The sequence below is a fragment of the Lytechinus variegatus genome, chromosome 1, assembly GCF_018143015.1.
Source record: "Lytechinus variegatus isolate NC3 chromosome 1, Lvar_3.0, whole genome shotgun sequence".
Taxonomy (NCBI): domain Eukaryota; kingdom Metazoa; phylum Echinodermata; class Echinoidea; order Temnopleuroida; family Toxopneustidae; genus Lytechinus; species Lytechinus variegatus.
Genome location: NC_054740.1, coordinates 7077900 through 7087469, shown reverse-complemented (window position 1 = coordinate 7087469; position 9570 = coordinate 7077900).

The following is a 9570-nucleotide window of genomic DNA, read 5'->3' as shown; positions in this document are numbered from 1 at the left end:
TAGAAGGGGTTCGCCAGTCATAATAATGGATGAGGGTCGCTATTCATAGTAATGGATGAGGGTCGCCAGTCATAATAGTAGAAGGGGTTCGCCAGTCATAATAATGGATGAGGGTCGCCAGTCATAATAGTAGAAAGGGTTCGCCAGTCATAATAATGGATGAGGGTCGCTATTCATAATAATGGATGGGGATCGCCAGTCATAATAGTAGAAGGGGTTCGCCAGTCATAATAATGGATGAGGGTCGCCAGTCATAATAGTAGAAGGGGTTCGCCAGTCATAATAATGGATGAGGGTCGCCAGTCATAATAGTAGAAGGGGTTCGCCAGTCATAATAATGGATGAGGGTCGCCAGTCATAATAGTAGAAGGGGATCGCCAGTCATAATAATGGATGAGGGTCGCCAGTCATAATAGTAGAAGGGGTTCGCCAGTCATAATAATGGATGAGGGTCGCCAGTCATAAAAGTAGAAGGGGTTCGCCAGTCATAATAATGGATGAGGGTCGCTATTCATAGTAATGGATGAGGACAATGGTTTGATAACTTTCACAGTGGCGTACCGTGGGTCACGGCATGGGGGGGCGCCAGCAAAATATTTGAATCACTGAGTGATTGCCAGTTATCATGGTTATACTGACCACAATTAGACCACAAACAGCGAGATTTTAAGAAATATATTTTAGGAATCCACTTAGAGTATGCATATCTCACCATAGTCATCTTATGCAAGTGCTAAGCGCTTGCTGATTTTATTAGAATTACATCTGAACACATGAAACACTTTTTGCAGTCATTGCAATTTTGATTATCAAACGCATCTTACAAATATTGCGAGCGCGAAGCGCGAGCTGAAAATTTAAATAATATAGACCTATAGTGGGGCATTCTAAGGTTTCTTTGTAGGAATTAACTAGGACCATATACGTATTTCATTAACCAAATCATGCGAGCGAGAGCTGAAATTTTTTGTTATTCAGATTAGAAGAAGGGATATTTTAAAGACAGATTTTAGAAATTCATGAAGAGCTGTCATATCTCACCAATCCACTAAAGCGAACGTAATAATGGAAGGAAATGTTTCATAGATACGAAGACCTTAACATGGGGCAATCACTTTTTGAGTCATGAAAAAGAAGCTATGTCACTAAATAAAACAGTGATAACTCAAGTGCTAGGAAACATATTTGGTTTATATTGACTTGAAAACGGGATGTTTTAGTACAACAGGATTATATATCTCGTGAAACAGACAATGCGAGCACCAGGAACAATGAAGACGTAGGCCCTGGGCAAATTATGTTTCATAAAGGTATGATTACAATGTTTCTTATGTAATGTAACAATTATCATATAATATAACATTATAATGAATAATATTTTCCTCTTCCCCGCTACGTTTCTCTTCCATTCTCCCTCTTTTCTCATTTTCCCCGTTTGTTTTTTTGTTCAGCTGATTGGAGGGGGGGGGGGCTGCCCCCCATGCCCCCCTTAGTTACGCCACTGTGTGTCCATACGGCAACCCCCTCCAATATTATCTTTTTTTATCCCATCATGATGATGGTTTAATGGATTTATTATATGTTTCAATTTTTTTGACATTCCATCTTAATCCCTTCCCAAAGACCCAACATTGATGAATTTGAAGAAACCGGGGTTTCTCTTCAATGACATAAGTATTTCGTTTGGAAATGGTGAACTGGCTCTTTATTTGCATTTTATGATTAAATAATATTGTTTTATTTGTTTAGCGGTATTTTAGGAAGAATTTTCACCAATAGAACAATTATCTCTTGTGATACTTTTTTCATTTCTTTCGTAGAAAGTGTGTGTATGTGTGTGTGTGTGGGGGGTGTTTTTGTTCGGGCCATCTCCCCCTCCTTGAAGGGGGGGTATATCCTCATCCCCCGGGATTTACGCCAGTGCTGCTGCATGTTTGTAATATTTTTGCTGATTATGTAATTGTGTACATTTCCGATTCTCTATCTGGATGAGCGTGGGTCTAGTATTCTTCTGTATTCTATTCTTCAATAATCAAGCAGTCTTATTTATATCATTAGTTTTGGGGTGTAACAATTCAAGGTGGGGGATGTTAACTTGTTCTGATTGGTCTATAGGTAACTGTCTATCAAACTTTCTCTGGTATAAGGGGTGTGGTGATGCTCTGTGCAAGTGACTCGGGCTGGAAGTGTGAGTCCTACTTCTTCCTTGAAGTTAGCTGACATCACTGGAGGTTGGTCATTAATGGTCAAGGTTTAGGATTTAAATGGCATTGGGGTTTTTGCATTCTTAGATGACATTGGGGGAGTTTGTAAACAAGTGAATGTGAATGACTGAAAGGATAACAGGAACTTAAATACATACTACATAAAATACTACATAACAATTCAATGCGATTTACAGGTATGTTTACATGAAATTGATAAGTGGTATATAAACAATTGTTTAAAGATCAATGTTACTAGAATAAGTATTATGCTTATTTCAACTCGTTATTCAAAAAACAAAGGAAAATTTTATATAAAGCTTAATGGCAACTCAAACAAGTTAATTCTGTAAGATATTTAGGTGTTGAAGTTAATAATAATCTCATATGAAATGTTCATGTCAAACATCTATGTAGATCAATAAGTTAAATGCTTTACGACATTTAAGTAAAACTCTTAAACCAGACTTACATAATACTTTATTGAAAAAAATAATCAGTCATGTATAGATCATGCTCGTTCCGTTTGGGGTAATTGTTCATTGAAAAACAGGGAACTTAATAGACTGCAAAGGCGAGCGGCACGTATTGTAATTAAAGAATAAGATTTTCTATTAGTTGTACAGATTTAACTGAAATTATGACAATCTTTTGATACAAGGAGGGATTTTTTTATGTATTTTAGCTTCTACCAATGTATATATGGACTTGCCCCTATTAGACTCTGTAATGATATTGAACTATTTACTGATAGACATGGATACACGTAATGCTGATTCACTGAATGCTGTATTACCTATAAGCCAAATATTGAAAGTTTCAAGCAATCCTTTAAATTTAGTGCAATAAAGACATGGAACTCCTTGTCAAATGAACTCCAGAATATTTCTAACCTCCTACATTTCAAGAGGTCGTACAAAAACAAGTATTTTTAAATTAACAGTAGACTGACCTTTTATCCATATTTTATTGTATACTTAACTGTCTAGTTAATTCTGTATTATGCTGTTGTACTCCTTTCTTTCCCCTCTCTCTCTCTCTTTCTCTCTCTCTCTCTACTTCTGCCATATACTAAACCACACTATTTCTCTTCCTGCTCTCTCTATTTTTTTGCAACTTTTATTTTAAATTAAGCATATTCAGTATTTTAACTTAATTAAGTTTGTATGCATTTTTATTGTTATTTCATATTCTTGATATAACAGGACCGTGTTGAAAAACAGTGTTTTATTTGAACATTTTATCCTGTATAAAGATGTTTTAATAAATGATTAAATAAATAAATCTATAAGAAATTTTTAACGTTAAGTCAACATTTTTCTTGCGACTTGACCTTCAATATCTTGAAATGTAATATTACTTTTCCTTGATATTCTGACTGGCCCAGGAAACCGGGACCATGAGAGGCTCAATCCCTCCCTTTGCCGTCCTTTTCAATAAACCAGTACAATGTTAACCCCCCCCCCCCCGCACAAACACACACAAACATTTCGAACTTACCTAACCCGAGTCCCCCCCCCCTCCCAATTCGAAACCATACCGCAGTCAATTTCAAAACAGCAAGTCGCCAAAGGAGAATGCATAATCATTATGGCTGGATAGGCCTATCTAATCTTATCCCAAATAATTTGATATCATAATTAATTGAGATATATATATGTTAACGTTTGGATTTGAATAATCTGCAGGGAGTCTTTTCCTTGCAGTGATACATTTTGATAGATTGCGCCAAAGTTATTAAGAAATGTTTCCAATAAATAAATCCTATTATATCTGGCGACCCTCATCCATTATTATGACTGGTGAACCCTTTCTTATATTATGAATAGCGACCCTCATCCATTATTATGACTGGCGACCCTCATCCATTATTATGACTGGCGAACCCCTTCTACTATTATGACTGGCGACCCTCATCCATTATTATGACTGGCAAACCCCTTCTACTATTATGGCTGGTGACCCTCATCCATTATTATGACTTGCGACCCTCATCTATTATTATGACTGGCGAACCCCATCTACTATTATGACTGGCGACTCTCATCCAGTATTATGACTGGCGAACCCCATCTACTATTATGACTAGCGACCCTCATCTACCATTATGACTGGCGAACCCCTTCTACTATTATGACTGGCGACCCTCATCAACTATTATGACTGGCGAACCCCTGCTACTATTATGAATGGCGACCCCCATCCATTATTATGACTGGCGAACCCTTTCTTCTATTATGAATAGCGACCCTCATCCACTATTATGACTGGCGAACCCCTTCTACTATTATGACTGGCGACCCTCATCCATTATTATGACTGGCGACCCTCATCCATTATTATGACTGGCGAACCCCTTCTACTATTATGAATGGCGACCCTCTTCCACTATTATGACTGGCGAACCCTCATCCATTATTATGAATAGCGACCCTCATCCATTATTATGGCTGGCGAACCCTATCTACTATTATGACTAGCGACCCTCATCCACTATTATGACTGGCGAACTTTATCCATTATTATGACTAGCGACCCTCATCCACTATTATGACTGGCGAACCCCATCAACTATTATGACTAGCGACCCTCATCCATTATTATGACTGGCGAACCCCTTCTACTATTATGACTGGCGACCCTCATCCATTATTATGACTGGCGAACCCTTTCTTCTATTATGAATAGCGACCCTCATCCACTATTATGACTGGCGAACCCCTTCTACTATTATGACTGGCGACCCTCATCTATCATTATGACTGGCGAACCCCTGCTACTATTATGAATAGCGACCCTCATCCACTATTATGACTGGCGAACCTCATCTATTATTATGACTAGCGACCCTCATCCATTATTATGACTGGCGAACCCCTTCTACTATTATGACTGGCGACCCTCATCCATATTATGACTGGCGAACCCTTTCTACTATTATGAATAGCGACCCTCATCTACCATTATGACTGGCGACCCCCTTCTGCTATTATGACTGGCGACCCTCATCTATCATTATCACTGGCGAACCCTTTCTACTATTATGAATAGCGACCCTTATCTACCATTATGACTGGCGAACCCCTTCTACTATTATGACTGGCGACCCTCATCCATTATTATGACTGGCGAACCCTTTCTTCTATTATGAATAGCGACCTTCATCCACTATTATGACTGGCGAACCCCTTCTACCATTATGACTGGCGACCCTCATCCATTGTTATGACTGGCGACCCTCATCCATTATTATGACTGACGACCCTCATCCATTATTATGACTGGCGAACCCCTTCTACTATTATGACTGGCGACCCTCTTCCACTATTATGACTGGCGACCCTCATCCATTATTATGAATAGCGACCCTCACCCATTATTATGACTGGCGAACCCCTTCTACTATTATGACTGGCGACCCTCATCCAGTATTATGACTGGCGAACCCCATCTACTATTATGACTGGCGACCCTCATCCATTATTATGACTGGCGAACCCCTTCTACTATTATGACTGGCGACCCTCATCTATCATTATGACTGGCGAACCCTTTCTACTATTATGAATAGGGACCCTCATCTACCATTATGACTGGCGAACCCCTTCTACTATTATGACTGGCGACCCTCATCCAGTATTATGACTGGCGAACCCCATCTACTATTATGACTGGCGACCCTCATCCATTATTATGACTGGCGAACCCCTTCTACTATTATGAATAGCGACCCTCATCCACTATTATGACTGGCGACCCTCATCTATCATTATGACTGGCGAACCCCTTCTACTATTATGACTGGCGACCCTCTTCCACTATTATGACTGGCGACCCTCATCCATCATTATGAATAGCGACCCTCATCCATTATTATGGCTGGCGAACCCTATCTACTATTATGACTAGCGACCCTCATCCACTATTATGACTGGCGAACTTTATCCATTATTATGACTAGCGACCCTCATCCACTATTATGACTGGCGAACCCCATCAACTATTATGACTAGCGACCCTCATCCATTATTATGACTGGCGAACCCCTTCTACTATTATGACTGGCGACCCTCATCCATTATTATGACTGGCGAACCCTTTCTACTATTATGAAAAGCGACCCTCATCTACCATTATGACTGGCGAACCCCTTCTACTATTATGACTGGCGACCCTCATCCATTATTATGACTGGCGAACCCTTTCTACTATAATGAATAGCGACCCTCATCTACCATTATGACTGGCGAACCCCTTCTGCTATTATGACTGGCGACCCTCATCTATCATTATGACTGGCGAACCCTTTCTACTATTATGAATAGCGACCCTTATCTACCATTATGACTGGCGAACCCCTTCTACTATTATGACTGGCGACCCTCATCCATTATTATGACTGGCGAACCCTTTGTTCTATTATGAATAGCGACCTTCATCCACTATTATGACTGGCGAACCCCTTCTACCATTATGACTGGCGACCCTCATCCATTGTTATGACTGGCGACCCTCATCCATTATTATGACTGACGACCCTCATCCATTATTATGACTGGCGAACCCCTTCTACTATTATGACTGGCGACCCTCTTCCACTATTATGACTGGCGACCCTCATCCATTATTATGAATAGCGACCCTCACCCATTATTATGACTGGCGAACCCCTTCTACTATTATGACTGGCGACCCTCATCCAGTATTATGACTGGCGAACCCCATCCATTATTATGACTGGCGAACCCCTTCTACTATTATGACTGGCGACCCTCATCTATCATTATGACTGGCGAACCCTTTCTACTATTATGAATAGGGACCCTCATCTACCATTATGACTGGCGAACCCCTTCTACTATTATGACTGGCGACCCTCATCTATCATTATGACTGGCGAACCCTGCTACTATTATGAATAGCGACCCTCATCCACTATTATGACTGGCGAACCTCATCTATTATTATGACTAGCGACCCTCATCCATTATTATGACTGGCGAACCCCTTCTACTATTATGAATAGCGACCCTCATCCACTATTATGACTGGCGACCCTCATCTATCATTATGACTGGCGAACCCTTTCTACTATTATGAATAGGGACCCTCATCTACCATTATGACTGGCGAACCCCTTCTACTATTATGACTGGCGACCCTCATCTATCATTATGACTGGCGAACCCCTGCTACTATTATGAATAGCGACCCTCATCCACTATTATGACTGGCGAACCTCATCTATTATTATGACTAGCGACCCTCATCCATTATTATGACTGGCGAACCCCTTCTACTATTATGAATAGCGACCCTCATCCACTATTATGACTGGCGACCCTCATCTATCATTATGACTGGCGAACCCTTTCTACTATTATGAATAGCGACCCTTATCTATCATTATGACTGGCGAACCCCTTCTACTATTATGACTGGCGACCCTCATCCACTATTATGACTGGCGACCCTCATCCATTATTATGACTGGCGAACCCCTTCTACCATTATGACTGGCGACCCTCATCCCCTATTATGACTGGCGACCCTTATGATCAATGTAGCCTCTTTCTTTTTATGACTAGCGACCCTCATCTAGTATTATGAATTCCGACCCTCATTGTTGATTATGACTGGCGATCCTTATGATCAATTACCCTTATGGTCCATTATGAATAGCAACCCTTATCTTGCATTATGAAAATCGGACCTTATGACCCATGGTCCTTATGACCTTATGACTAGCGACCCCTTTTGCCTATTATGACTAGCGAGCTTTTGGGTATAGGATTTTACACGTTATGACTAGCGGTCCTTATGACCAGTTAGTATTATGACTTATGGTCCTTATGACTGACGGGCTTATCCCGTATTTTTACTTTCAAAATGGCCGCCAGAGATATTAACAGTATTATGCACAATGCAAAGTGGCAAACCAATATTCACAGGAGTGAGCACCATAAATGCAGGTATTAGTGATCTATGAGTAAAATATTGTCTGAAAGCATAATTTCTATTAAGCAGTTAAGAGATATCATTTATTCTGCCAGTTTGGTGATAAATACTGTTATTGGAAAGTCAAAATGGCCGCTACAGGCCCTTACGATATTATGCACAATATGAATGGGAACAAATTATTTCAGCAGAATTTGGCTTTGCTTGGCCAGATGGTGCCAGGTAAAAATGGCAGAGGTAAAAATGGCAGATACTGAGGTAAAAATGGCAGAAGTAAAAATGGCAGAGGTAATAATGGCATAGGTAAAAATGGCAGAGGTAAAAATGGCAGAGGTAAAAATGGCAGAGGTAATAATGGCAGAGGTAAAAATGGCAGAGGTAAGAACAGCAGATAAAAAGAGCAGAGGTATAAATGACATGAGGTAAAAATGGAAGACGTGACAATAGCAGAGGTAAAAGTGGCCGAGGTACACTATTAGAAAAAACAGTAGATTCTACAGAAGAAAAATAAAAAAACAGGTTTTACAGAAAAACAAACAAATAATTTTGAAGATTATAATAACAGGAGGGTTTTCCACAATTTTTCTACAATTTTACAGAACAGATATGTTTTTAAAAAGGGGAAAACAATTTTATTACAATAAATTTGTATCGGTACATGCACAAAATATCAATTTTCTGTAAGTTTATACAAATGCATGCATGTAGGATTACACAGTGCAGTAGCTAATTACCAAGAGGGTGCTGCTTATGGTGTACAAAATACCCAACAGCACTTCCGCTTCCAAGGGTTATGACCATCAAGCCGTCTATATCATATTGGATGCAATAGTAAAGAAGGTTCAGGGTCTTCTTTTATGCAAAGAATCTGAACCAGACGCAGACGGTACCCCTCGATCGACCCCAAATTGGTTTACCAGTCAAGATTATTATTGATTTTCATAATCAGTTACATATTCAGTGCCAAACCTGGGAATGCATGCTTATTGTCATTCAAATATTTAACAAGAATAGTACAGACGACATTACAAATTAGGACATAATATTCAACCACAATCATTCGTGACGATTTCAAGGTCTAAGCTTTTCCTGCTATGTTCTTTTCCCACCTCTAACCCTCTCTGTCTCTCCACCTCTCTTATGTCTACTCTTCCTCCTTTTTGTAACGGTAAACCTGGCAAAACTTTAGATATAAAAAAAAACAGCTAGACAAAAAGTAATGTTATAAAATGATGAATGAGAATAGTGCAGTTTCATTTTGCTCCTGAAGAATTGAATGAAAAAAATATTTGTCGTTTGATTTCTTTTTAAAAAGCCTTCACGGTACACCTCCAACGAATTCGTAAATAGCATTGTTAGGCCGATAAAGACATAATGATATGATGAAATGTCTAACCGTGACATGCAC